Source organism: Rhinoderma darwinii (genome assembly GCF_050947455.1).
Source record: "Rhinoderma darwinii isolate aRhiDar2 chromosome 2 unlocalized genomic scaffold, aRhiDar2.hap1 SUPER_2_unloc_56, whole genome shotgun sequence".
Lineage (NCBI taxonomy): Eukaryota > Metazoa > Chordata > Amphibia > Anura > Rhinodermatidae > Rhinoderma > Rhinoderma darwinii.
This window is the reverse complement of record NW_027461725.1, coordinates 39,285-65,886: the sequence shown is the minus strand read 5'-3', so window position 1 is coordinate 65,886 and position 26,602 is coordinate 39,285. Positions and strand designations below refer to the sequence as shown.

General features: G+C 48.5%; 16 non-coding genes across 16 annotated transcripts; all 16 read left to right on the top strand.

Annotated features, from left to right (window-relative positions):
* Positions 1-1,447: 1,447 nt before the first annotated feature.
* Positions 1,448-1,636, top strand: LOC142680985 (U2 spliceosomal RNA). Its single transcript, XR_012853360.1, has one exon. It is a non-coding gene; the product is annotated as a U2 spliceosomal RNA (small nuclear RNA).
* A 1,238-nt stretch (positions 1,637-2,874) lies between these two features.
* On the top strand, positions 2,875-3,065 carry LOC142680434 (U2 spliceosomal RNA). Its single transcript, XR_012852923.1, has one exon. It is a non-coding gene; the product is annotated as a U2 spliceosomal RNA (small nuclear RNA).
* A 1,239-nt stretch (positions 3,066-4,304) lies between these two features.
* Positions 4,305-4,495, top strand: LOC142680433 (U2 spliceosomal RNA). Its single transcript, XR_012852922.1, has one exon. It is a non-coding gene; the product is annotated as a U2 spliceosomal RNA (small nuclear RNA).
* Positions 4,496-5,606: 1,111 nt separating this feature from the next.
* On the top strand, positions 5,607-5,797 carry LOC142680432 (U2 spliceosomal RNA). The gene has a single exon (XR_012852921.1). It is a non-coding gene; the product is annotated as a U2 spliceosomal RNA (small nuclear RNA).
* Positions 5,798-7,035: 1,238 nt separating this feature from the next.
* Positions 7,036-7,226, top strand: LOC142680431 (U2 spliceosomal RNA). Its single transcript, XR_012852920.1, has one exon. It is a non-coding gene; the product is annotated as a U2 spliceosomal RNA (small nuclear RNA).
* Positions 7,227-8,465: 1,239 nt separating this feature from the next.
* Positions 8,466-8,656, top strand: LOC142680429 (U2 spliceosomal RNA). The gene has a single exon (XR_012852919.1). It is a non-coding gene; the product is annotated as a U2 spliceosomal RNA (small nuclear RNA).
* Positions 8,657-9,898: 1,242 nt separating this feature from the next.
* Positions 9,899-10,089, top strand: LOC142680428 (U2 spliceosomal RNA). The gene has a single exon (XR_012852918.1). It is a non-coding gene; the product is annotated as a U2 spliceosomal RNA (small nuclear RNA).
* A 1,230-nt stretch (positions 10,090-11,319) lies between these two features.
* Positions 11,320-11,510, top strand: LOC142680809 (U2 spliceosomal RNA). Its single transcript, XR_012853229.1, has one exon. It is a non-coding gene; the product is annotated as a U2 spliceosomal RNA (small nuclear RNA).
* A 1,238-nt stretch (positions 11,511-12,748) lies between these two features.
* On the top strand, positions 12,749-12,939 carry LOC142680426 (U2 spliceosomal RNA). The gene has a single exon (XR_012852917.1). It is a non-coding gene; the product is annotated as a U2 spliceosomal RNA (small nuclear RNA).
* Positions 12,940-14,190: 1,251 nt separating this feature from the next.
* Positions 14,191-14,381, top strand: LOC142680788 (U2 spliceosomal RNA). The gene has a single exon (XR_012853212.1). It is a non-coding gene; the product is annotated as a U2 spliceosomal RNA (small nuclear RNA).
* A 1,230-nt stretch (positions 14,382-15,611) lies between these two features.
* LOC142680425 (U2 spliceosomal RNA) lies at positions 15,612-15,802 on the top strand. Its single transcript, XR_012852916.1, has one exon. It is a non-coding gene; the product is annotated as a U2 spliceosomal RNA (small nuclear RNA).
* Positions 15,803-17,036: 1,234 nt separating this feature from the next.
* On the top strand, positions 17,037-17,227 carry LOC142680925 (U2 spliceosomal RNA). Its single transcript, XR_012853324.1, has one exon. It is a non-coding gene; the product is annotated as a U2 spliceosomal RNA (small nuclear RNA).
* A 1,238-nt stretch (positions 17,228-18,465) lies between these two features.
* On the top strand, positions 18,466-18,656 carry LOC142680424 (U2 spliceosomal RNA). The gene has a single exon (XR_012852915.1). It is a non-coding gene; the product is annotated as a U2 spliceosomal RNA (small nuclear RNA).
* A 1,230-nt stretch (positions 18,657-19,886) lies between these two features.
* On the top strand, positions 19,887-20,077 carry LOC142680423 (U2 spliceosomal RNA). The gene has a single exon (XR_012852914.1). It is a non-coding gene; the product is annotated as a U2 spliceosomal RNA (small nuclear RNA).
* Positions 20,078-21,307: 1,230 nt separating this feature from the next.
* On the top strand, positions 21,308-21,498 carry LOC142680422 (U2 spliceosomal RNA). The gene has a single exon (XR_012852913.1). It is a non-coding gene; the product is annotated as a U2 spliceosomal RNA (small nuclear RNA).
* A 1,238-nt stretch (positions 21,499-22,736) lies between these two features.
* On the top strand, positions 22,737-22,927 carry LOC142680421 (U2 spliceosomal RNA). The gene has a single exon (XR_012852912.1). It is a non-coding gene; the product is annotated as a U2 spliceosomal RNA (small nuclear RNA).
* Positions 22,928-26,602: the final 3,675 nt, after the last annotated feature.

Sequence of the window (26,602 nt, the reverse complement as noted above, 5' to 3'; positions counted from 1 at the left end):
GGTACATGGACGATGTAGCGGTTTTTTGCAGGGACACCCTGTCGCTTCAGAGAACCCTCAGACAAATTGAGTTTTATTGCTGTGCTTCCGGTTTTAAGGTGAACTTCGACAAAAGTAATATTTTAAATATAGGAAGCATGGCTTTTAGAGACATACCCGTCCCTGTGTCAGATAATATTACGATTTTAGGTGTCTCCTTCAGTGAGTGCGATAATGGTTTTATCAGTTGGGACATGGTGGCGCAGAAGGTAAATCAAAAAATATGTATGTGGAACATGAGAAAACTTACCATGGAGGGAAAAGTTTTAATTATTAAAATGGTCATTTTACCCCTGCTTTTATATCTCAGTATGGTTTTCCCTCCCCCCACGGTTTTATTGCAAAAAATTACTAAAGCATGTTTTACCTTCTTTTGGAGTTCCAGAATGGAGAAACTTAAAAGAGAGATTGTGATGAAATCCAAACCGAAGGGTGGCAAAGATTTTCCGAATTTTAACAGGTTTCTTTTAATCAAGTTCTTCAGTTTCTGTTTTAATTCCCTTTTTAAAGAACATTATTGGTCCTATTTTTTACGTTTTAATACAGGGTTTTTAATGCGAAGGTTTGGGTGGTTCAACATTGTTTTATCCTCACCTTACGCTTTTAAACTCTCAATAAACTATGTGATTTTAGAAAAGATAGTGACCTTATTCAACCTGAAGGGAAAAAATGTAAATGAGCTGAAAAATAGTAAAAAATTAATTAAAGACCTAAGAGAAAGTGAGACGGTCAGCAGGATTGAGAATTTTAATGAGGAACGAAGTGCTTTTATCTTCAAAATTATTAATGTGTTTTATCTTTTTAATACACAGATGGACCTGGCCTGGAGCTGCATTCATCAATGTCTTCCATGCCGGGCATTCCAATACAGAAGGAGGCTCGCGAGGTCTGCCGTCTGCCCGAGGGAAGGCTGCCAGGCCGAGGAAACGATTCGACACATTTTTTGGACGTGTGATTTTGCGAAGGAATTTTGGAAAAAAATATTCCCTCTTTTGGTAAAGATGGCAGACCTGAAAGACTTGAATTATGAAGATATTTTATATGGACTATTTGGATGCCCAACCGCGAGCCAAAAGATAATAGCGTGGAAGACGATGAATTGCGCCAAAGAAGCTCTATGGAAGGCCAGGAACATCCTGATTTTTAAGCACGATGTTTTATCTACTGATGATGTTTTAGGTCTTTGTTTTAGCGAAATGTACATTTATTATTTATTAGACAAAAAAAGAAATGCCACCCTTCTTAATAAATGGTTTGTGAAAGAATGGAACTCCAACATATAAAGATTTGCCACCATGTCCCTTTTATGTAATGTAATGCAAAGAAATATTGATTTTATTGTTATTCATTTGTACAAAAGTTGGTTTTATTGTAAACTGTATTTTTTATCATGAAATAAATCATTGACACCCCTGAAAAGGGGTAGCCAACTTAAAAAAAAAAATCTGTTCTTATCAGTTTAATATCTGATACGTCCCCTATCTGGGGACCATATATTAAATGGATTTTTAGAACAGGGAGATGGAAATAGAGCTTGCTCTGTCCACTCCACGCATTGACCTGGTATTGCAGTATTTCCAGGACCGGTGCACCCTTTCCTTATGTGTTGACTAAAATCAGATTCCAAAAGTGTTTTTTGTGTTTGCCATTGTTTCTGTCTTTCTGAAGGGATCTCCCCTTTTAATCCCATTATTTCAACACCTGTTGGACAATGCATGAGTGATAATGAGCTAATTGATTAAATGCAATTAATGAATACATTGCCACCTCTTGTTTTGTGTCGTCTGTGTGTCTGTGTTTCCGGCATTTCACATTGGAACAGCTCATTCACCTTCCTTGTCTTCTCTCCGCCCTCCCTTTTAGGTAAGTTAAAGAGCTGCACCTGAGCCAGCCACTGATTGATGCAGCACCACAGTCAAATAGTGGAGTGGAGTAGGGGAACAGCAAACAGCCATTAAAGCCGCCCGCCCGCCCGCCCGCCACAATGGACCTACCTGTGTACACTAGATGGATGTGATGGAATGTACTGTCGTCCCTACATTTCAAGAAGGAGTAAGAATTGCAGTTGCAACAAAGCCTTGCTTGCCTACAAAGAGAGCAGCAATTTGGATTTGTTACTATGTTACCTAGAAGAATAACAAACTGTGCAAGGATGGAGGTTGTAGGAGCAAGGAGAAGTTGTCTGTAAAGTTGGTGGATGCTTATTTTCCATTTTGCAGTCCCTTGTCTCCCTCTTGTGGCCTCCTGGAGGCAACTAGCTGTGCAAAAAAAGACAGCCTGGCGGCCGGCTGTTGCAGTGTTGCCCTCTCAGGCAACACTGAGTGACTGACTGAGCCGCACCGTCTTATATAAAGTTCAGACGGAACTTTGCACGTGTCATAGTGGAGCCCTGAGGAGCCAGAGCCAGCTTTCTGACATCATAATGGGGCCTCAGAGATAAAAGCCTGGGCCCAGGCAGTGTTGGTCAGTGCTGCTCAGCAGGCAGCACTGGACTGGACTGGATTACAGCTGATACAAGGTGTGAAGGAACAAGGGGTGGCTGTGGGCATGCACTTGCTGCCGCTGCCAGTGTTTATCTGCATGGCAGCAGGGCATTTGGGCGTTGCCAGGAAGGCGTTTTTATGTAGATTCCTCCTCTTTCAGCACTGCATTGTGGTGCAAGCAAAAGAAGCAAATCCTGTCTGGCTTCCTCTCCGGCCTTTATTCACCTCCCGTGTAGCTGTGAGTGTGTGAGCCTGCAGGGCCCCATGGAATTGCCTAGAAGTAGGCTGAATCGCTGCAAGGGCTGAACAGCAGTATCGGGCAGGCTCGGGCAACGCGCGGCCCGTTCGGGTTATCGCTTCTCGGCCTTTTGGCTAAGATCAAGTGTAGTATCTGTTCTTATCAGTTTAATATCTGATACGTCCCCTATCTGGGGACCATATATTAAATGGATTTTTAGAACAGGGAGATGGAAATAGAGCTTGCTCTGTCCACTCCACGCATTGACCTGGTATTGCAGTATTTCCAGGACCGGTGCACCCTTTCCTTATGTGTTGACTAAAATCAGATTCCAAAAGTGTTTTTTGTGTTTGCCATTGTTTCTGTCTTTCTGAAGGGATCTCCCCTTTTAATCCCATTATTTCAACACCTGTTGGACAATGCATGAGTGATAATGAGCTAATTGATTAAATGCAATTAATGAATACATTGCCACCTCTTGTTTTGTGTCGTCTGTGTGTCTGTGTTTCCGGCATTTCACATTGGAACAGCTCATTCACCTTCCTTGTCTTCTCTCCGCCCTCCCTTTTAGGTAAGTTAAAGAGCTGCACCTGAGCCAGCCACTGATTGATGCAGCACCACAGTCAAATAGTGGAGTGGAGTAGGGGAACAGCAAACAGCCATTAAAGCCGCCCGCCCGCCCGCTCGCCCGCCCTATGGACCTACCTGTGTACACTAGATGGATGTGATGGAATGTACTGTCGTCCCTACATTTCAAGAAGGAGTAAGAATTGCAGTTGCAACAAAGCCTTGCTTGCCTACAAAGAGAGCAGCAATTTGGATTTGTTACTATGTTACCTAGAAGAATAACAAACTGTGCAAGGATGGAGGTTGTAGGAGCAAGGAGAAGTTGTCTGTAAAGTTGGTGGATGCTTATTTTCCATTTTGCAGTCCCTTGTCTCCCTCTTGTGGCCTCCTGGAGGCAACTAGCTGTGCAAAAAAAGACAGCCTGGCGGCCGGCTGTTGCAGTGTTGCCCTCTCAGGCAACACTGAGTGACTGACTGAGCCGCACCATCTTATATAAAGTTCAGACGGAACTTTGCACGTGTCATAGTGGAGCCCTGAGGAGCCAGAGCCAGCTTTCTGACATCATAATGGGGCCTCAGAGATAAAAGCCTGGGCCCAGGCAGTGTTGGTCAGTGCTGCTCAGCAGGCAGCACTGGACTGGACTGGATTACAGCTGATACAAGGTGTGAAGGAACAAGGGGTGGCTGTGGGCATGCACTTGCTGCCGCTGCCAGTGTTTATCTGCATGGCAGCAGGGCATTTTGGCGTTGCCAGGAAGGCGTTTTTATGTAGATTCCTCCTCTTTCAGCACTGCATTGTGGTGCAAGCAAAAGAAGCAAATCCTGTCTGGCTTCCTCCGGCCTTTATTCACCTCCCGTGTAGCTGTGAGTGTGTGAGCCTGCAGGGCCCCATGGAATTGCCTAGAAGTAGGCTGAATCGCTGCAAGGGCTGAACAGCAGTATCGGGCAGGCTCGGGCAACGCGCGGCCCGTTCGGGTTATCGCTTCTCGGCCTTTTGGCTAAGATCAAGTGTAGTATCTGTTCTTATCAGTTTAATATCTGATACGTCCCCTATCTGGGGACCATATATTAAATGGATTTTTAGAACAGGGAGATGGAAATAGAGCTTGCTCTGTCCACTCCACGCATTGACCTGGTATTGCAGTATTTCCAGGACCGGTGCACCCTTTCCTTATGTGTTGACTAAAATCAGATTCCAAAAGTGTTTTTTGTGTTTGCCATTGTTTCTGTCTTTCTGAAGGGATCATTGGAACAGCTCATTCACCTTCCTTATCTTCTCTCCGCCCTCCCTTTTAGGTAAGTTAAAGAGCTGCACCTGAGCCAGCCACTGATTGATGCAGCACCACAGTCAAATAGTGGAGTGGAGTAGGGGAACAGCAAACAGCCATTAAAGCAGCCCGCCCGCCCGCTCGCCCGCCACAATGGACCTACCTGTGTACACTAGATGGATGTGATGGAATGTACTGTCGTCCCTACATTTCAAGAAGGAGTAAGAATTGCAGTTGCAACAAAGCCTTGCTTGCCTACAAAGAGAGCAGCAATTTGGATTTGTTACTATGTTACCTAGAAGAATAACAAACTGTGCAAGGATGGAGGTTGTAGGAGCAAGGAGAAGTTGTCTGTAAAGTTGGTGGATGCTTATTTTCCATTTTGCAGTCCCTTGTCTCCCTCTTGTGGCCTCCTGGAGGCAACTAGCTGTGCAAAAAAAGACAGCCTGGCGGCCGGCTGTTGCAGTGTTGCCCTCTCAGGCAACACTGAGTGACTGACTGAGCCGCACCGTCTTATATAAAGTTCAGACGGAACTTTGCACGTGTCATAGTGGAGCCCTGAGGAGCCAGAGCCAGCTTTCTGACATCATAATGGGGCCTCAGAGATAAAAGCCTGGGCCCAGGCAGTGTTGGTCAGTGCTGCTCAGCAGGCAGCACTGGACTGGACTGGATTACAGCTGATACAAGGTGTGAAGGAACAAGGGGTGGCTGTGGGCATGCACTTGCTGCCGCTGCCAGTGTTTATCTGCATGGCAGCAGGGCATTTGGGCGTTGCCAGGAAGGCGTTTTTATGTAGATTCCTCCTCTTTCAGCACTGCATTGTGGTGCAAGCAAAAGAAGCAAATCCTGTCTGGCTTCCTCTCCGGCCTTTATTCACCTCCCGTGTAGCCGTGTAGCTGTGAGTGTGTGAGCCTGCAGGGCCCCATGGAATTGCCTAGAAGTAGGCTGAATCGCTGCAAGGGCTGAACAGCAGTATCGGGCAGGCTCGGGCAACGCGCGGCCCGTTCGGGTTATCGCTTCTCGGCCTTTTGGCTAAGATCAAGTGTAGTATCTGTTCTTATCAGTTTAATATCTGATACGTCCCCTATCTGGGGACCATATATTAAATGGATTTTTAGAACAGGGAGATGGAAATAGAGCTTGCTCTGTCCACTCCACGCATTGACCTGGTATTGCAGTATTTCCAGGACCGGTGCACCCTTTCCTTATGTGTTGACTAAAATCAGATTCCAAAAGTGTTTTTTGTGTTTGCCATTGTTTCTGTCTTTCTGAAGGGATCTCCCCTTTTAATCCCATTATTTCAACACCTGTTGGACAATGCATGAGTGATAATGAGCTAATTGATTAAATGCAATTAATGAATACATTGCCACCTCTTGTTTTGTGTCGTCTGTGTGTCTGTGTTTCCGGCATTTCACATTGGAACAGCTCATTCACCTTCCTTGTCTTCTCTCCGCCCTCCCTTTTAGGTAAGTTAAAGAGCTGCACCTGAGCCAGCCACTGATTGATGCAGCACCACAGTCAAATAGTGGAGTGGAGTAGGGGAACAGCAAACAGCCATTAAAGCCGCCCGCCCGCCCGCCCGCCACAATGGACCTACCTGTGTACACTAGATGGATGTGATGGAATGTACTGTCGTCCCTACATTTCAAGAAGGAGTAAGAATTGCAGTTGCAACAAAGCCTTGCTTGCCTACAAAGAGAGCAGCAATTTGGATTTGTTACTATGTTACCTAGAAGAATAACAAACTGTGCAAGGATGGAGGTTGTAGGAGCAAGGAGAAGTTGTCTGTAAAGTTGGTGGATGCTTATTTTCCATTTTGCAGTCCCTTGTCTCCCTCTTGTGGCCTCCTGGAGGCAACTAGCTGTGCAAAAAAAGACAGCCTGGCGGCCGGCTGTTGCAGTGTTTCCCTCTCAGGCAACACTGAGTGACTGACTGAGCCGCACCGTCTTATATAAAGTTCAGACGGAACTTTGCACGTGTCATAGTGGAGCCCTGAGGAGCCAGAGCCAGCTTTCTGACATCATAATGGGGCCTCAGAGATAAAAGCCTGGGCCCAGGCAGTGTTGGTCAGTGCTTCTCAGCAGGCAGCACTGGACTGGACTGGATTACAGCTGATACAAGGTGTGAAGGAACAAGGGGTGGCTGTGGGCATGCACTTGCTGCCGCTGCCAGTGTTTATCTGCATGGCAGCAGGGCATTTGGGCGTTGCCAGGAAGGCGTTTTTATGTAGATTCCTCCTCTTTCAGCACTGCATTGTGGTGCAAGCAAAAGAAGCAAATCCTGTCTGGCTTCCTCTCCGGCCTTTATTCACCTCCCGTGTAGCTGTGAGTGTGTGAGCCTGCAGGGCCCCATGGAATTGCCTAGAAGTAGGCTGAATCGCTGCAAGGGCTGAACAGCAGTATCGGGCAGGCTCGGGCAACGCGCGGCCCGTTCGGGTTATCGCTTCTCGGCCTTTTGGCTAAGATCAAGTGTAGTATCTGTTCTTATCAGTTTAATATCTGATACGTCCCCTATCTGGGGACCATATATTAAATGGATTTTTAGAACAGGGAGATGGAAATAGAGCTTGCTCTGTCCACTCCACGCATTGACCTGGTATTGCAGTATTTCCAGGACCGGTGCACCCTTTCCTTATGTGTTGACTAAAATCAGATTCCAAAAGTGTTTTTTGTGTTTGCCATTGTTTCTGTCTTTCTGATGGGATCTCCCCTTTTAATCCCATTATTTCAACACCTGTTGGACAATGCATGAGTGATAATGAGCTAATTGATTAAATGCAATTAATGAATACATTGCCACCTCTTGTTTTGTGTCGTCTGTGTGTCTGTGTTTCCGGCATTTCACATTGGAACAGCTCATTCACCTTCCTTGTCTTCTCTCCGCCCTCCCTTTTAGGTAAGTTAAAGAGCTGCACCTGAGCCAGCCACTGATTGATGCAGCACCACAGTCAAATAGTGGAGTGGAGTAGGGGAACAGCAAACAGCCATTAAAGCCGCCCGCCCGCCCGCCCGCCCGCCACAATGGACCTACCTGTGTACACTAGATGGATGTGATGGAATGTACTGTCCCTACATTTCAAGAAGGAGTAAGAATTGCAGTTGCAACAAAGCCTTGCTTGCCTACAAAGAGAGCAGCAATTTGGATTTGTTACTATGTTACCTAGAAGAATAACAAACTGTGCAAGGATGGAGGTTGTAGGAGCAAGGAGAAGTTGTCTGTAAAGTTGGTGGATGCTTATTTTCCATTTTGCAGTCCCTTGTCTCCCTCTTGTGGCCTCCTGGAGGCAACTAGCTGTGCAAAAAAAGACAGCCTGGCGGCCGGCTGTTGCAGTGTTGCCCTCTCAGGCAACACTGAGTGACTGACTGAGCCGCACCGTCTTATATAAAGTTCAGACGGAACTTTGCACGTGTCATAGTGGAGCCCTGAGGAGCCAGAGCCAGCTTTCTGACATCATAATGGGGCCTCAGAGATAAAAGCCTGGGCCCAGGCAGTGTTGGTCAGTGCTGCTCAGCAGGCAGCACTGGACTGGACTGGATTACAGCTGATACAAGGTGTGAAGGAACAAGGGGTGGCTGTGGGCATGCACTTGCTGCCGCTGCCAGTGTTTATCTGCATGGCAGCAGGGCATTTGGGCGTTGCCAGGATGGCGTTTTTATGTAGATTCCTCCTCTTTCAGCACTGCATTGTGGTGCAAGCAAAAGAAGCAAATCCTGTCTGGCTTCCTCTCCGGCCTTTATTCACCTCCCGTGTAGCTGTGAGTGTGTGAGCCTGCAGGGCCCCATGGAATTGCCTAGAAGTAGGCTGAATCGCTGCAAGGGCTGAACAGCAGTATCGGGCAGGCTCGGGCAACGCGCGGCCCGTTCGGGTTATCGCTTCTCGGCCTTTTGGCTAAGATCAAGTGTAGTATCTGTTCTTATCAGTTTAATATCTGATACGTCCCCTATCTGGGGACCATATATTAAATGGATTTTTAGAACAGGGAGATGGAAATAGAGCTTGCTCTGTCCACTCCACGCATTGACCTGGTATTGCAGTATTTCCAGGACCGGTGCACCCTTTCCTTATGTGTTGACTAAAATCAGATTCCAAAAGTGTTTTTTGTGTTTGCCATTGTTTCTGTCTTTCTGATGGGATCTCCCCTTTTAATCCCATTATTTCAACACCTGTTGGACAATGCATGAGTGATAATGAGCTAATTGATTAAATGCAATTAATGAATACATTGCCACCTCTTGTTTTGTGTCGTCTGTGTGTCTGTGTTTCCGGCATTTCACATTGGAACAGCTCATTCACCTTCCTTGTCTTCTCTCCGCCCTCCCTTTTAGGTAAGTTAAAGAGCTGCACCTGAGCCAGCCACTGATTGATGCAGCACCACAGTCAAATAGTGGAGTGGAGTAGGGGAACAGCAAACAGCCATTAAAGCCGCCCGCCCGCCCGCCCGCCCGCCACAATGGACCTACCTGTGTACACTAGATGGATGTGATGGAATGTACTGTCGTCCCTACATTTCAAGAAGGAGTAAGAATTGCAGTTGCAACAAAGCCTTGCTTGCCTACAAAGAGAGCAGCAATTTGGATTTGTTACTATGTTACCTAGAAGAATAACAAACTGTGCAAGGATGGAGGTTGTAGGAGCAAGGAGAAGTTGTCTGTAAAGTTGGTGGATGCTTATTTTCCATTTTGCAGTCCCTTGTCTCCCTCTTGTGGCCTCCTGGAGGCAACTAGCTGTGCAAAAAAAGACAGCCTGGCGGCCGGCTGTTGCAGTGTTGCCCTCTCAGGCAACACTGAGTGACTGACTGAGCCGCACCGTCTTATATAAAGTTCAGACGGAACTTTGCACGTGTCATAGTGGAGCCCTGAGGAGCCAGAGCCAGCTTTCTGACATCATAATGGGGCCTCAGAGATAAAAGCCTGGGCCCAGGCAGTGTTGGTCAGTGCTGCTGAGCAGGCAGCACTGGACTGGACTGGATTACAGCTGATACAAGGTGTGAAGGAACAAGGGGTGGCTGTGGGCATGCACTTGCTGCCGCTGCCAGTGTTTATCTGCATGGCAGCAGGGCATTTGGGCGTTGCCAGGAAGGCGTTTTTATGTAGATTCCTCCTCTTTCAGCACTGCATTGTGGTGCAAGCAAAAGAAGCAAATCCTGTCTGGCTTCCTCTCCGGCCTTTATTCACCTCTCGTGTAGCTGTGAGTGTGTGAGCCTGCAGGGCCCCATGGAATTGCCTAGAAGTAGGCTGAATCGCTGCAAGGGCTGAACAGCAGTATCGGGCAGGCTCGGGCAACGCGCGGCCCGTTCGGGTTATCGCTTCTCGGCCTTTTGGCTAAGATCAAGTGTAGTATCTGTTCTTATCAGTTTAATATCTGATACGTCCCCTATCTGGGGACCATATATTAAATGGATTTTTAGAACAGGGAGATGGAAATAGAGCTTGCTCTGTCCACTCCACGCATTGACCTGGTATTGCAGTATTTCCAGGACCGGTGCACCCTTTCCTTATGTGTTGACTAAAATCAGATTCCAAAAGTGTTTTTTGTGTTTGCCATTGTTTCTGTCTTTCTGAAGGGATCTCCCCTTTTAATCCCATTATTTCAACACCTGTTGGACAATGCATGAGTGATAATGAGCTAATTGATTAAATGCAATTAATGAATACATTGCCACCTCTTGTTTTGTGTCGTCTGTGTGTCTGTGTTTCCGGCATTTCACATTGGAACAGCTCATTCACCTTCCTTGTCTTCTCTCCGCCCTCCCTTTTAGGTAAGTTAAAGAGCTGCACCTGAGCCAGCCACTGATTGATGCAGCACCACAGTCAAATAGTGGAGTGGAGTAGGGGAACAGCAAACAGCCATTAAAGCCGCCCGCCCGCCACAATGGACCTACCTGTGTACACTAGATGGATGTGATGGAATGTACTGTCGTCCCTACATTTCAAGAAGGAGTAAGAATTGCAGTTGCAACAAAGCCTTGCTTGCCTACAAAGAGAGCAGCAATTTGGATTTGTTACTATGTTACCTAGAAGAATAACAAACTGTGCAAGGATGGAGGTTGTAGGAGCAAGGAGAAGTTGTCTGTAAAGTTGGTGGATGCTTATTTTCCATTTTGCAGTCCCTTGTCTCCCTCTTGTGGCCTCCTGGAGGCAACTAGCTGTGCAAAAAAAGACAGCCTGGCAGCCGGCTGTTGCAGTGTTGCCCTCTCAGGCAACACTGAGTGACTGACTGAGCCGCACCGTCTTATATAAAGTTCAGACGGAACTTTGCACGTGTCATAGTGGAGCCCTGAGGAGCCAGAGCCAGCTTTCTGACATCATAATGGGGCCTCAAAGATAAAAGCCTGGGCCCAGGCAGTGTTGGTCAGTGCTGCTCAGCAGGCAGCACTGGACTGGACTGGATTACAGCTGATACAAGGTGTGAAGGAACAAGGGGTGGCTGTGGGCATGCACTGGCTGCCGCTGCCAGTGTTTATCTGCATGGCAGCAGGGCATTTGGGCGTTGCCAGGAAGGCGTTTTTATGTAGATTCCTCCTCTTTCAGCACTGCATTGTGGTGCAAGCAAAAGAAGCAAATCCTGTCTGGCTTCCTCTCCGGCCTTTATTCACCTCCCGTGTAGCTGTGAGTGTGTGAGCCTGCAGGGCCCCATGGAATTGCCTAGAAGTAGGCTGAATCGCTGCAAGGGCTGAACAGCAGTATCGGGCAGGCTCGGGCAACGCGCGGCCCGTTCGGGTTATCGCTTCTCGGCCTTTTGGCTAAGATCAAGTGTAGTATCTGTTCTTATCAGTTTAATATCTGATACGTCCCCTATCTGGGGACCATATATTAAATGGATTTTTAGAACAGGGAGAAGGAAATAGAGCTTGCTCTGTCCACTCCACGCATTGACCTGGTATTGCAGTATTTCCAGGACCGGTGCACCCTTTCCTTATGTGTTGACTAAAATCAGATTCCAAAAGTGTTTTTTGTGTTTGCCATTGTTTCTGTCTTTCTGAAGGGATCTCCCCTTTTAATCCCATTATTTCAACACCTGTTGGACAATGCATGAGTGATAATGAGCTAATTGATTAAATGCAATTAATGAATACATTGCCACCTCTTGTTTTGTGTCGTCTGTGTGTCTGTGTTTCCGGCATTTCACATTGGAACAGCTCATTCACCTTCCTTGTCTTCTCTCCGCCCTCCCTTTTAGGTAAGTTAAAGAGCTGCACCTGAGCCAGCCACTGATTGATGCAGCACCACAGTCAAATAGTGGAGTGGAGTAGGGGAACAGCAAACAGCCATTAAAGCCGCCCGCCCGCCCGCCCGCCACAATGGACCTACCTGTGTACACTAGATGGATGTGATGGAATGTACTGTCGTCCCTACATTTCAAGAAGGAGTAAGAATTGCAGTTGCAACAAAGCCTTGCTTGCCTACAAAGAGAGCAGCAATTTGGATTTGTTACTATGTTACCTAGAAGAATAACAAACTGTGCAAGGATGGAGGTTGTAGGAGCAAGGAGAAGTTGTCTGTAAAGTTGGTGGATGCTTATTTTCCATTTTGCAGTCCCTTGTCTCCCTCTTGTGGCCTCCTGGAGGCAACTAGCTGTGCAAAAAAAGACAGCCTGGCGGCCGGCTGTTGCAGTGTTGCCCTCTCAGGCAACACTGAGTGACTGACTGAGCCGCACCGTCTTATATAAAGTTCAGACGGATCTTTGCACGTGTCATAGTGGAGCCCTGAGGAGCCAGAGCCAGCTTTCTGACATCATAATGGGGCCTCAGAGATAAAAGCCTGGGCCCAGGCAGTGTTGGTCAGTGCTGCTCATCAGGCAGCACTGGACTGGACTGGATTACAGCTGATACAAGGTGTGAAGGAACAAGGGGTAGCTGTGGGCATGCACTTGCTGCCGCTGCCAGTGTTTATCTGCATGGCAGCAGGGCATTTGGGCGTTGCCAGGAAGGCGTTTTTATGTAGATTCCTCCTCTTTCAGCACTGCATTGTGGTGCAAGCAAAAGAAGCAAATCCTGTCTGGCTTCCTCTCCGGCCTTTATTCACCTCCCGTGTAGCTGTGAGTGTGTGAGCCTGCAGGGCCCCATGGAATTGCCTAGAAGTAGGCTGAATCGCTGCAAGGGCTGAACAGCAGTATCGGGCAGGCTCGGGCAACGCGCGGCCCGTTCGGGTTATCGCTTCTCGGCCTTTTGGCTAAGATCAAGTGTAGTATCTGTTCTTATCAGTTTAATATCTGATACGTCCCCTATCTGGGGACCATATATTAAATGGATTTTTAGAACAGGGAGATGGAAATAGAGCTTGCTCTGTCCACTCCACGCATTGACCTGGTATTGCAGTATTTCCAGGACCGGTGCACCCTTTCCTTATGTGTTGACTAAAATCAGATTCCAAAAGTGTTTTTTGTGTTTGCCATTGTTTCTGTCTTTCTGAAGGGATCTCCCCTTTTAATCCCATTATTTCAACACCTGTTGGACAATGCATGAGTGATAATGAGCTAATTGATTAAATGCAATTAATGAATACATTGCCACCTCTTGTTTTGTGTCGTCTGTGTGTCTGTGTTTCCGGCATTTCACATTGGAACAGCTCATTCACCTTCCTTGTCTTCTCTCCGCCCTCCCTTTTAGGTAAGTTAAAGAGCTGCACCTGAGCCAGCCACTGATTGATGCAGCACCACAGTCAAATAGTGGAGTGGAGTAGGGGAACAGCAAACAGCCATTAAAGCCGCCCGCCCGCCCGCCCGCCCGCCCGCCCGCCACAATGGACCTACCTGTGTACACTAGATGGATGTGATGGAATGTACTGTCGTCCCTACATTTCAATAAGGAGTAAGAATTGCAGTTGCAACAAAGCCTTGCTTGCCTACAAAGAGAGCAGCAATTTGGATTTGTTACTATGTTACCTAGAAGAATAACAAACTGTGCAAGGATGGAGGTTGTAGGAGCAAGGAGAAGTTGTCTGTAAAGTTGGTGGATGCTTATTTTCCATTTTGCAGTCCCTTGTCTCCCTCTTGTGGCCTCAATGGAGGCAACTAGCTGTGCAAAAAAAGACAGCCTGGCGGCCGGCTGTTGCAGTGTTGCCCTCTCAGGCAACACTGAGTGACTGACTGAGCCTCACCGTCTTATATAAAGTTCAGACGGAACTTTGCACGTGTCATAGTGGAGCCCTGAGGAGCCAGAGCCAGCTTTCTGACATCATAATGGGGCCTCAGAGATAAAAGCCTGGGCCCAGGCAGTGTTGGTCAGTGCTGCTCAGCAGGCAGCACTGGACTGGACTGGATTACAGCTGATACAAGGTGTGAAGGAACAAGGGGTGGCTGTGGGCATGCACTTGCTGCCGCTGCCAGTGTTTATCTGCATGGCAGCAGGGCATTTGGGCGTTGCCAGGAAGGCGTTTTTATGTAGATTCCTCCTCTTTCAGCACTGCATTGTGGTGCAAGCAAAAGAAGCAAATCCTGTCTGGCTTCCTCTCCGGCCTTTATTCACCTCCCGTGTAGTTGTGAGTGTGTGAGCCTGCAGGGCCCCATGGAATTGCCTAGAAGTAGGCTGAATCGCTGCAAGGGTTGAACAGCAGTATCGGGCAGGCTCGGGCAACGCGCGGCCCGTTCGGGTTATCGCTTCTCGGCCTTTTGGCTAAGATCAAGTGTAGTATCTGTTCTTATCAGTTTAACATCTGATACGTCCCCTATCTGGGGACCATATATTAAATGGATTTTTAGAACAGGGAGATGGAAATAGAGCTTGCTCTGTCCACTCCACGCATTGACCTGGTATTGCAGTATTTCCAGGACCGGTGCACCCTTTCCTTATGTGTTGACTAAAATCAGATTCCAAAAGTGTTTTTTGTGTTTGCCATTGTTTCTGTCTTTCTGAAGGGATCTCCCCTTTTAATCCCATTATTTCAACACCTGTTGGACAATGCATGAGTGATAATGAGCTAATTGATTAAATGCAATTAATGAATACATTGCCACCTCTTGTTTTGTGTCGTCTGTGTGTCTGTGTTTCCGGCATTTCACATTGGAACAGCTCATTCACCTTCCTTGTCTTCTCTCCGCCCTCCCTTTTAGGTAAGTTAAAGAGCTGCACCTGAGCCAGCCACTGATTGATGCAGCACCACAGTCAAATAGTGGAGTGGAGTAGGGGAACAGCAAACAGCCATTAAAGCCGCCCGCCCGCCACAATGGACCTACCTGTGTACACTAGATGGATGTGATGGAATGTACTGTCGTCCCTACATTTCAAGAAGGAGTAAGAATTGCAGTTGCAACAAAGCCTTGCTTGCCTACAAAGAGAGCAGCAATTTGGATTTGTTACTATGTTACCTAGAAGAATAACAAACTGTGCAAGGATGGAGGTTGTAGGAGCAAGGAGAAGTTGTCTGTAAAGTTGGTGGACGCTTATTTTCCATTTTGCAGTCCCTTGTCTCCCTCTTGTGGCCTCCTGGAGGCAACTAGCTGTGCAAAAAAAGACAGCCTGGCGGCCGGCTGTTGCAGTGTTGCCCTCTCAGGCAACACTGAGTGACTGACTGAGCCGCACCGTCTTATATAAAGTTCAGACGGAACTTTGCACGTGTCATAGTGGAGCCCTGAGGAGCCAGAGCCAGCTTTCTGACATCATAATGGGGCCTCAGAGATAAAAGCCTGGGCCCAGGCAGTGTTGGTCAGTGCTGCTCAGCAGGCAGCACTGGACTGGACTGGATTACAGCTGATACAAGGTGTGAAGGAACAAGGGGTGGCTGTGGGCATGCACTGGCTGCCGCTGCCAGTGTTTATCTGCATGGCAGCAGGGCATTTGGGCGTTGCCAGGAAGGCGTTTTTATGTAGATTCCTCCTCTTTCAGCACTGCATTGTGGTGCAAGCAAAAGAAGCAAATCCTGTCTGGCTTCCTCTCCGGCCTTTATTCACCTCCCGTGTAGCTGTGAGTGTGTGAGCCTGCAGGGCCCCATGGAATTGCCTAGAAGTAGGCTGAATCGCTGCAAGGGCTGAACAGCAGTATCGGGCAGGCTCGGGCAACGCGCGGCCCGTTCGAGTTATCGCTTCTCGGCCTTTTGGCTAAGATCAAGTGTAGTATCTGTTCTTATCAGTTTAATATCTGATACGTCCCCTATCTGGGGACCATATATTAAATGGATTTTTAGAACAGGGAGATGGAAATAGAGCTTGCTCTGTCCACTCCACGCATTGACCTGGTATTGCAGTATTTCCAGGACCGGTGCACCCTTTCCTTATGTGTTGACTAAAATCAGATTCCAAAAGTGTTTTTTGTGTTTGCCATTGTTTCTGTCTTTCTGAAGGGATCTCCCCTTTTAATCCCATTATTTCAACACCTGTTGGACAATGCATGAGTGATAATGAGCTAATTGATTAAATGCAATTAATGAATACATTGCCACCTCTTGTTTTGTGTCGTCTGTGTGTCTGTGTTTCCGGCATTTAACATTGGAACAGCTCATTCACCTTCCTTGTCTTCTCTCCGCCCTCCCTTTTAGGTAAGTTAAAGAGCTGCACCTGAGCCAGCCACTGATTGATGCAGCACCACAGTCAAATAGTGGAGTGGAGTAGGGGAACAGCAAACAGCCATTAAAGCCGCCCGCCCGCCCGCCACAATGGACCTACCTGTGTACACTAGATGGATGTGATGGAATGTACTGTCGTCCCTACATTTCAAGAAGGAGTAAGAATTGCAGTTGCAACAAAGCCTTGCTTGCCTACAAAGATAGCAGCAATTTGGATTTGTTACTATGTTACCTAGAAGAATAACAAACTGTGCAAGGATGGAGGTTGTAGGAGCAAGGAGAAGTTGTCTGTAAAGTTGGTGGATGCTTATTTTCCATTTTGCAGTCCCTCGTCTCCCTCTTGTGGCCTCCTGGAGGCAACTAGCTGTGCAAAAAAAGACAGCCTGGCGGCCGGCTGTTGCAGTGTTGCCCTCTCAGGCAACACTGAGTGACTGACTGAGCCGCACCGTCTTATATAAAGTTCAGACGGAACTTTGCACGTGTCATAGTGGAGCCCTGAGGAGCCAGAGCCAGCTTTCTGACATCATAATGGGGCCTCAGAGATAAAAGCCTGGGCCCAGGCAGTGTTGGTCAGTGCTGCTCAGCAGGCAGCACTGGACTGGACTGGATTACAGCTGATACAAGGTGTGAAGGAACAAGGGGTGGCTGTGGGCATGCACTGGCTGCCGCTGCCAGTGTTTATCTGCATGGCAGCAGGGCATTTGGGCGTTGCCAGGAAGGTGTTTTTATGTAGATTCCTCCTCTTTCAGCACTGCATTGTGGTGCAAGCAAAAGAAGCAAATCCTGTCTGGCTTCCTCTCCGGCCTTTATTCACCTCCCGTGTAGCTGTGAGTGTGTGAGCCTGCAGGGCCCCATGGAATTGCCTAGAAGTAGGCTGAATCGCTGCAAGGGCTGAACAGCAGTATCGGGCAGGCTCGGGCAACGCGCGGCCCGTTCGGGTTATCGCTTCTCGGCCTTTTGGCTAAGATCAAGTGTAGTATCTGTTCTTATCATTTTAATATCTGATACGTCCCCTATCTGGGGACCATATATTAAATGGATTTTTAGAACAGGGAGAAGGAAATAGAGCTTGCTCTGTCCACTCCACGCATTGACCTGGTATTGCAGTATTTCCAGGACCGGTGCACCCTTTCCTTATGTGTTGACTAAAATCAGATTCCAAAAGTGTTTTTTGTGTTTGCCATTGTTTCTGTCTTTCTGAAGGGATCTCCCCTTTTAATCCCATTATTTCAACACCTGTTGGACAATGCATGAGTGATAATGAGCTAATTGATTAAATGCAATTAATGAATACATTGCCACCTCTTGTTTTGTGTCGTCTGTGTGTCTGTGTTTCCGGCATTTCACATTGGAACAGCTCATTCACCTTCCTTGTCTTCTCTCCGCCCTCCCTTTTAGGTAAGTTAAAGAGCTGCACCTGAGCCAGCCACTGATTGATGCAGCACCACAGTCAAATAGTGGAGTGGAGTAGGGGAACAGCAAACAGCCATTAAAGCCGCCCGCCCGCCCGCCCGCCACAATGGACCTACCTGTGTACACTAGATGGATGTGATGGAATGTACTGTCGTCCCTACATTTCAAGAAGGAGTAAGAATTGCAGTTGCAACAAAGCCTTGCTTGCCTACAAAGAGAGCAGCAATTTGGATTTGTTACTATGTTACCTAGAAGAATAACAAACTGTGCAAGGATGGAGGTTGTAGGAGCAAGGAGAAGTTGTCTGTAAAGTTGGTGGATGCTTATTTTCCATTTTGCAGTCCCTTGTCTCCCTCTTGTGGCCTCCTGGAGGCAACTAGCTGTGCAAAAAAAGACAGCCTGGCGGCCGGCTGTTGCAGTGTTGCCCTCTCAGGCAACACTGAGTGACTGACTGAGCCGCACCGTCTTATATAAAGTTCAGACGGAACTTTGCACGTGTCATAGTGGAGCCCTGAGGAGCCAGAGCCAGCTTTCTGACATCATAATGGGGCCTCAGAGATAAAAGCCTGGGCCCAGGCAGTGTTGGTCAGTGCTGCTCAGCAGGCAGCACTGGACTGGACTGGATTACAGCTGATACAAGGTGTGAAGGAACAAGGGGTGGCTGTGGGCATGCACTGGCTGCCGCTGCCAGTGTTTATCTGCATGGCAGCAGGGCATTTGGGCGTTGCCAGGAAGGCGTTTTTATGTAGATTCCTCCTCTTTCAGCACTGCATTGTGGTGCAAGCAAAAGAAGCAAATCCTGTCTGGCTTCCTCTCCGGCCTTTATTCACCTCCCGTGTAGCTGTGAGTGTGTGAGCCTGCAGGGCCCCATGGAATTGCCTAGAAGTAGGCTGAATCGCTGCAAGGGCTGAACAGCAGTATCGGGCAGGCTCGGGCAACGCGCGGCCCGTTCGGGTTATCGCTTCTCGGCCTTTTGGCTAAGATCAAGTGTAGTATCTGTTCTTATCAGTTTAATATCTGATACGTCCCCTATCTGGGGACCATATATTAAATGGATTTTTAGAACAGGGAGATGGAAATAGAGCTTGCTCTGTCCACTCCACGCATTGACCTGGTATTGCAGTATTTCCAGGACCGGTGCACCCTTTCCTTATGTGTTGACTAAAATCAGATTCCAAAAGTGTTTTTTGTGTTTGCCATTGTTTCTGTCTTTCTGAAGGGATCTCCCCTTTTAATCCCATTATTTCAACACCTGTTGGACAATGCATGAGTGATAATGAGCTAATTGATTAAATGCAATTAATGAATACATTGCCACCTCTTGTTTTGTGTCGTCTGTGTGTCTGTGTTTCCGGCATTTCACATTGGAACAGCTCATTCACCTTCCTTGTCTTCTCTCCGCCCTCCCTTTTAGGTAAGTTAAAGAGCTGCACCTGAGCCAGCCACTGATTGATGCAGCACCACAGTCAAATAGTGGAGTGGAGTAGGGGAACAGCAAACAGCCATTAAAGCCGCCCGCCCGCCACAATGGACCTACCTGTGTACACTAGATGGATGTGATGGAATGTACTGTTGTCCCTACATTTCAAGAAGGAGTAAGAATTGCAGTTGCAACAAAGCCTTGCTTGCCTACAAAGAGAGCAGCAATTTGGATTTGTTACTATGTTACCTAGAAGAATAACAAACTGTGCAAGGATGGAGGTTGTAGGAGCAAGGAGAAGTTGTCTGTAAAGTTGGTGGATGCTTATTTTCCATTTTGCAGTCCCTCGTCTCCCTCTTGTGGCCTCCTGGAGGCAACTAGCTGTGCAAAAAAAGACAGCCTGGCGGCCGGCTGTTGCAGTGTTGCCCTCTCAGGCAACACTGAGTGACTGACTGAGCCGCACCGTCTTATATAAAGTTCAGACGGAACTTTGCACGTGTCATAGTGGAGCCCTGAGGAGCCAGAGCCAGCTTTCTGACATCATAATGGGGCCTCAAAGATAAAAGCCTGGGCCCAGGCAGTGTTGGTCAGTGCTGCTCAGCAGGCAGCACTGGACTGGACTGGATTACAGCTGATACAAGGTGTGAAGGAACAAGGGGTGGCTGTGGGCATGCACTTGCTGCCGCTGCCAGTGTTTATCTGCATGGCAGCAGGGCATTTGGGCGTTGCCAGGAAGGCGTTTTTATGTAGATTCCTCCTCTTTCAGCACTGCATTGTGGTGCAAGCAAAAGAAGCAAATCCTGTCTGGCTTCCTCTCCGGCCTTTATTCACCTCCCGTGTAGCTGTGAGTGTGTGAGCCTGCAGGGCCCCATGGAATTGCCTAGAAGTAGGCTGAATCGCTGCAAGGGCTGAACAGCAGTATCGGGCAGGCTCGGGCAACGCGCGGCCCGTTCGGGTTATCGCTTCTCGGCCTTTTGGCTAAGATCAAGTGTAGTATCTGTTCTTATCAGTTTAATATCTGATACGTCCCCTATCTGGGGACCATATATTAAATGGATTTTTAGAACAGGGAGATGGAAATAGAGCTTGCTCTGTCCACTCCACGCATTGACCTGGTATTGCAGTATTTCCAGGACCGGTGCACCCTTTCCTTATGTGTTGACTAAAATCAGATTCCAAAAGTGTTTTTTGTGTTTGCCATTGTTTCTGTCTTTCTGAAGGGATCTCCCCTTTTAATCCCATTATTTCAACACCTGTTGGACAATGCATGAGTGATAATGAGCTAATTGATTAAATGCAATTAATGAATACATTGCCACCTCTTGTTTTGTGTCGTCTGTGTGTCTGTGTTTCCGGCATTTCACATTGGAACAGCTCATTCACCTTCCTTGTCTTCTCTCCGCCCTCCCTTTTAGGTAAGTTAAAGAGCTGCACCTGAGCCAGCCACTGATTGATGCAGCACCACAGTCAAATAGTGGAGTGGAGTAGGGGAACAGCAAACAGCCATTAAAGCCGCCCGCCCGCCACAATGGACCTACCTGTGTACACTAGATGGATGTGATGGAATGTACTGTTGTCCCTACATTTCAAGAAGGAGTAAGAATTGCAGTTGCAACAAAGCCTTGCTTGCCTACAAAGAGAGCAGCAATTTGGATTTGTTACTATGTTACCTAGAAGAATAACAAACTGTGCAAGGATGGAGGTTGTAGGAGCAAGGAGAAGTTGTCTGTAAAGTTGGTGGATGCTTATTTTCCATTTTGCAGTCCCTCGTCTCCCTCTTGTGGCCTCCTGGAGGCAACTAGCTGTGCAAAAAAAGACAGCCTGGCGGCCGGCTGTTGCAGTGTTGCCCTCTCAGGCAACACTGAGTGACTGACTGAGCCGCACCGTCTTATATAAAGTTCAGACGGAACTTTGCACGTGTCATAGTGGAGCCCTGAGGAGCCAGAGCCAGCTTTCTGACATCATAATGGGGCCTCAGAGATAAAAGCCTGGGCCCAGGCAGTGTTGGTCAGTGCTGCTCAGCAGGCAGCACTGGACTGGACTGGATTACAGCTGATACAAGGTGTGAAGGAACAAGGGGTGGCTGTGGGCATGCACTGGCTGCCGCTGCCAGTGTTTATCTGCATGGCAGCAGGGCATTTGGGCGTTGCCAGGAAGGCGTTTTTATGTAGATTCCTCCTCTTTCAGCACTGCATTGTGGTGCAAGCAAAAGAAGCAAATCCTGTCTGGCTTCCTCTCCGGCCTTTATTCACCTCCCGTGTAGCTGTGAGTGTGTGAGCCTGCAGGGCCCCATGGAATTGCCTAGAAGTAGGCTGAATCGCTGCAAGGGCTGAACAGCAGTATCGGGCAGGCTCGGGCAACGCGCGGCCCGTTCGGGTTATCGCTTCTCGGCCTTTTGGCTAAGATCAAGTGTAGTATCTGTTCTTATCAGTTTAATATCTGATACGTCCCCTATCTGGGGACCATATATTAAATGGATTTTTAGAACAGGGAGATGGAAATAGAGCTTGCTCTGTCCACTCCACGCATTGACCTGGTATTGCAGTATTTCCAGGACCGGTGCACCCTTTCCTTATGTGTTGACTAAAATCAGATTCCAAAAGTGTTTTTTGTGTTTGCCATTGTTTCTGTCTTTCTGAAGGGATCTCCCCTTTTAATCCCATTATTTCAACACCTGTTGGACAATGCATGAGTGATAATGAGCTAATTGATTAAATGCAATTAATGAATACATTGCCACCTCTTGTTTTGTGTCGTCTGTGTGTCTGTGTTTCCGGCATTTCACATTGGAACAGCTCATTCACCTTCCTTGTCTTCTCTCCGCCCTCCCTTTTAGGTAAGTTAAAGAGCTGCACCTGAGCCAGCCACTGATTGATGCAGCACCACAGTCAAATAGTGGAGTGGAGTAGGGGAACAGCAAACAGCCATTAAAGCCGCCCGCCCGCCCGCCCGCCACAATGGACCTACCTGTGTACACTAGATGGATGTGATGGAATGTACTGTCGTCCATACATTTCAAGAAGGAGTAAGAATTGCAGTTGCAACAAAGCCTTGCTTGCCTACAAAGAGAGCAGCAATTTGGATTTGTTACTATGTTACCTAGAAGAATAACAAACTGTGCAAGGATGGAGGTTGTAGGAGCAAGGAGAAGTTGTCTGTAAAGTTGGTGGATGCTTATTTTCCATTTTGCAGTCCCTCGTCTCCCTCTTGTGGCCTCCTGGAGGCAACTAGCTGTGCAAAAAAAGACAGCCTGGCGGCCGGCTGTTGCAGTGTTGCCCTCTCAGGCAACACTGAGTGACTGACTGAGCCGCACCGTCTTATATAAAGTTCAGACGGAACTTTGCACGTGTCATAGTGGAGCCCTGAGGAGCCAGAGCCAGCTTTCTGACATCATAATGGGGCCTCAGAGATAAAAGCCTGGGCCCAGGCAGTGTTGGTCAGTGCTGCTCAGCAGGCAGCACTGGACTGGACTGGATTACAGCTGATACAAGGTGTGAAGGAACAAGGGGTGGCTGTGGGCATGCACTTGCTGCCGCTGCCAGTGTTTATCTGCATGGCAGCAGGGCATTTGGGCGTTGCCAGGAAGGCGTTTTTATGTAGATTCCTCCTCTTTCAGCACTGCATTGTGGTGCAAGCAAAAGAAGCAAATCCTGTCTGGCTTCCTCTCCGGCCTTTATTCACCTCCCGTGTAGCTGTGAGTGTGTGAGCCTGCAGGGCCCCATGGAATTGCCTAGAAGTAGGCTGAATCGCTGCAAGGGCTGAACAGCAGTATCGGGCAGGCTCGGGCAACGCGCGGCCCGTTCGGGTTATCGCTTCTCGGCCTTTTGGCTAAGATCAAGTGTAGTATCTGTTCTTATCAGTTTAATATCTGATACGTCCCCTATCTGGGGACCATATATTAAATGGATTTTTAGAACAGGGAGATGGAAATAGAGCTTGCTCTGTCCACTCCACGCATTGACCTGGTATTGCAGTATTTCCAGGACCGGTGCACCCTTTCCTTATGTGTTGACTAAAATCAGATTCCAAAAGTGTTTTTTGTGTTTGCCATTGTTTCTGTCTTTCTGAAGGGATCTCCCCTTTTAATCCCATTATTTCAACACCTGTTGGACAATGCATGAGTGATAATGAGCTAATTGATTAAATGCAATTAATGAATACATTGCCACCTCTTGTTTTGTGTCGTCTGTGTGTCTGTGTTTCCGGCATTTCACATTGGAACAGCTCATTCACCTTCCTTGTCTTCTCTCCGCCCTCCCTTTTAGGTAAGTTAAAGAGCTGCACCTGAGCCAGCCACTGATTGATGCAGCACCACAGTCAAATAGTGGAGTGGAGTAGGGGAACAGCAAACAGCCATTAAAGCCGCCCGCCCGCCCGCCCGCCACAATGGACCTACCTGTGTACACTAGATGGATGTGATGGAATGTACTGTCGTCCCTACATTTCAAGAAGGAGTAAGAATTGCAGTTGCAACAAAGCCTTGCTTGCCTACAAAGAGAGCAGCAATTTGGATTTGTTACTATGTTACCTAGAAGAATAACAAACTGTGCAAGGATGGAGGTTGTAGGAGCAAGGAGAAGTTGTCTGTAAAGTTGGTGGATGCTTATTTTCCATTTTGCAGTCCCTTGTCTCCCTCTTGTGGCCTCCTGGAGGCAACTAGCTGTGCAAAAAAAGACAGCCTGGCGGCCGGCTGTTGCAGTGTTGCCCTCTCAGGCAACACTGAGTGACTGACTGAGCCGCACCGTCTTATATAAAGTTCAGACGGAACTTTGCACGTGTCATAGTGGAGCCCTGAGGAGCCAGAGCCAGCTTTCTGACATCATAATGGGGCCTCAGAGATAAAAGCCTGGGCCCAGGCAGTGTTGGTCAGTGCTGCTCAGCAGGCAGCACTGGACTGGACTGGATTACAGCTGATACAAGGTGTGAAGGAACAAGGGGTGGCTGTGGGCATGCACTTGCTGCCGCTGCCAGTGTTTATCTGCATGGCAGCAGGGCATTTGGGCGTTGCCAGGAAGGCGATTTTATGTAGATTCCTCCTCTTTCAGCACTGCATTGTGGTGCAAGCAAAAGAAGCAAATCCTGTCTGGCTTCCTCTCCGGCCTTTATTCACCTCCCGTGTAGCTGTGAGTGTGTGAGCCTGCAGGGCCCCATGGAATTGCCTAGAAGTAGGCTGAATCGCTGCAAGGGCTGAACAGCAGTATCGGGCAGGCTCGGGCAACGCGCGGCCCGTTCGGGTTATCGCTTCTCGGCCTTTTGGCTAAGACCAAGTGTATTTATACAGGAGGTTTTGTCAGAAGGTGCCTGGGGTACCCGGCTACTTGGCCTGGGGGGATCGTCACAGGTTTATCGCCTTGACTTCACCCCCCTGCAGCTATTGGGTAGTCGGACTAGTCCTCAGGCAACGAGAAGGGATCACTAGGCGGACGGCTTGCGCCGGACGGCCTAGAAGGGCGATTCCTTGTTGCGACAAGCTGTGTTGGGACAAGCTGTGATGCCGTTCACATACGGATTCGTGACTGGGGAGACCCAGTTGCGACAATCTATCCGGATTGAGGTCGAGGAGAAACATCGCCAGCGGAGGAACCTGAAGTTCATAGTAGGGGAAATCTTGCTTGGCTTCTTCGGCCTCAGACGGGAGAATATCCTGTGTCTTAATGACCAGGAAGGCCGCGGACGATATACCATCTCCTTTTGTACCGCGGCCTGCTGCGACACCATCTGTGCAGCCCTGTCTGGTGCGGACCAGACAGATGAGCGCCTGGACGGGCTCAATTTCTCGTTCCTCTACGGCGAGGAATCCATTCCACTCGTCGTGGTGATGCATAGCCCGTTTGTCCCTGCCAGGGACATCGAGATTTTCCTAGGGCGATATTGTAAAGAGATACACTTCAGCCATGAAGTAAAAAATGCAGAGGGCTTCTGGAATGGCAAACGGAAGTACTTCGTGAAGTTCTTCCAAGACCCAAGTGGCATACGAGGCTTTGTACATCCGCCAGCCAACTTTGCCATTGGGAGGAACCGGGGTTATCTCTTTTACCCCCAGATGCCCCGGTTCTGCTGGAACTGCCAGTCGTATGGACATACAAAAGACGCATGCAGTGAAGGTCATGTCATACGCTGTAACAAATGTGGAGGCCTTGGGCACGTGGCCTCCAAGTGCAGTTCCAGCACCATGTGTAACCTGTGCGGGGAGACAGGACACATGTACAAAGATTGTCCAAAGAGAACGCAGTCATTGAGGGGTGAACCCAAACCTGGGCCACCCCGACCGGGGCCAGGGCAGCAGCCTGCAACAGGTGTGGGCACTGCTGGTAATGCCCCGGGACCTACCGAAGGGTCAGGGCCAATACCCTCCACTCCACGTGTGGAGGGTGGTCCTAGGGATTCCAAGGGGGCCGAGCAGGGCTGTTCTAGCTCTGTAATGAAGGCCCCAAGCTCCAACCCGGAACCGGTCGGAAAAAAGTCTCGCCGGTCCTCGATACCCACGAAAGGGGACTGGGCAGAGATGGTGGCTGGTGAAGAGCCAAATAAGGAGTCCAGACGCAGGGGCTCCTTGCGGGATACCCCAAGCACCAGCCGCCACCGATCGGCTGGGGAGCTAGAGTCCGTCCCTCTTGTTACGCCAATAGAGGGTCGGATGCAGACGGCTTTAGATGCAGTAGGCGGAATGATGAGAAAGAAGGAAGGGACCTCACAGGCTCCTGAGCAACCCGAGATGACCAGCGATCCGGAGAGACCTGTAGCCGCACCTGAGGTAGCAGAGGCCGGAGATCGTGACGGAGATGACATCAGCCAGGAGACCGAGGAGACATCGAGTGAGGAGGACGAGGACGGAGCGCGTATGGATTTATCCAGTACGGGGAAGAGGACGAGAGAAGAGGACGTGTCCACAATTAAGAGGAAAACACTATGCCGCAGCTCGGATGAAAGCGAATTCAGGGGAAGAGTCGGGTCTAAACATCTATCCGGCTCTGACCCTGTGAACATCTTGGAGTTCGCGTCCCCGGATGCGGGGCAGCCTGACTCCCAGAGTATATCGGGGTCGGGCTCCTCAGAGGTGGACACTGACTCTCCATAAGCGATGCCTTCTAGTACCCTAAAATTCTCCTCACTGAATGTGAGGTCCCTAAAGAGCCCTGTTCGCAGGGCTGCTTTATTTTCTTTTCTTGAGACAATGGACTTTGATTTTTGCCTACTGCAGGAGTGTGGAATCCCTAACAGCATGGACTATATGGATTTAAAACAAGACTGGAAGCTGGGCCCTTCGGTGTGGTCTGGAGCCAATGACTGTCGTTCTTCAGGTGTGGGATTACTCTGCCGTGGCCGTTTTATTTCCATACAAAATGTGATTGAGATTATGCCCGGCAGAGCTGTTTTAACCCACCTACATATTAATGGACTTTTAATTCGTATTTTAAATGTGTATGCCCCTCCTGACAAACAGGAGCGGGCAGAACTTTTTAATATATTACCACTGTTTTGTGTTGGGTCTACCCCCCTGCTGGTAGGGGGTGATTTTAACTGCATAAGAGAAGGAGAGTGCCGGCAGGGGGGTGATGCAAATAGAAAAGACCTAACTACCTACCTGCTCAAAAATTTTATTGATGATTTTAAATTACGCGATTGCTGGAAGGATCTCTTGCCAGGAGACCCAGGCGCCACATGGTCGAATGG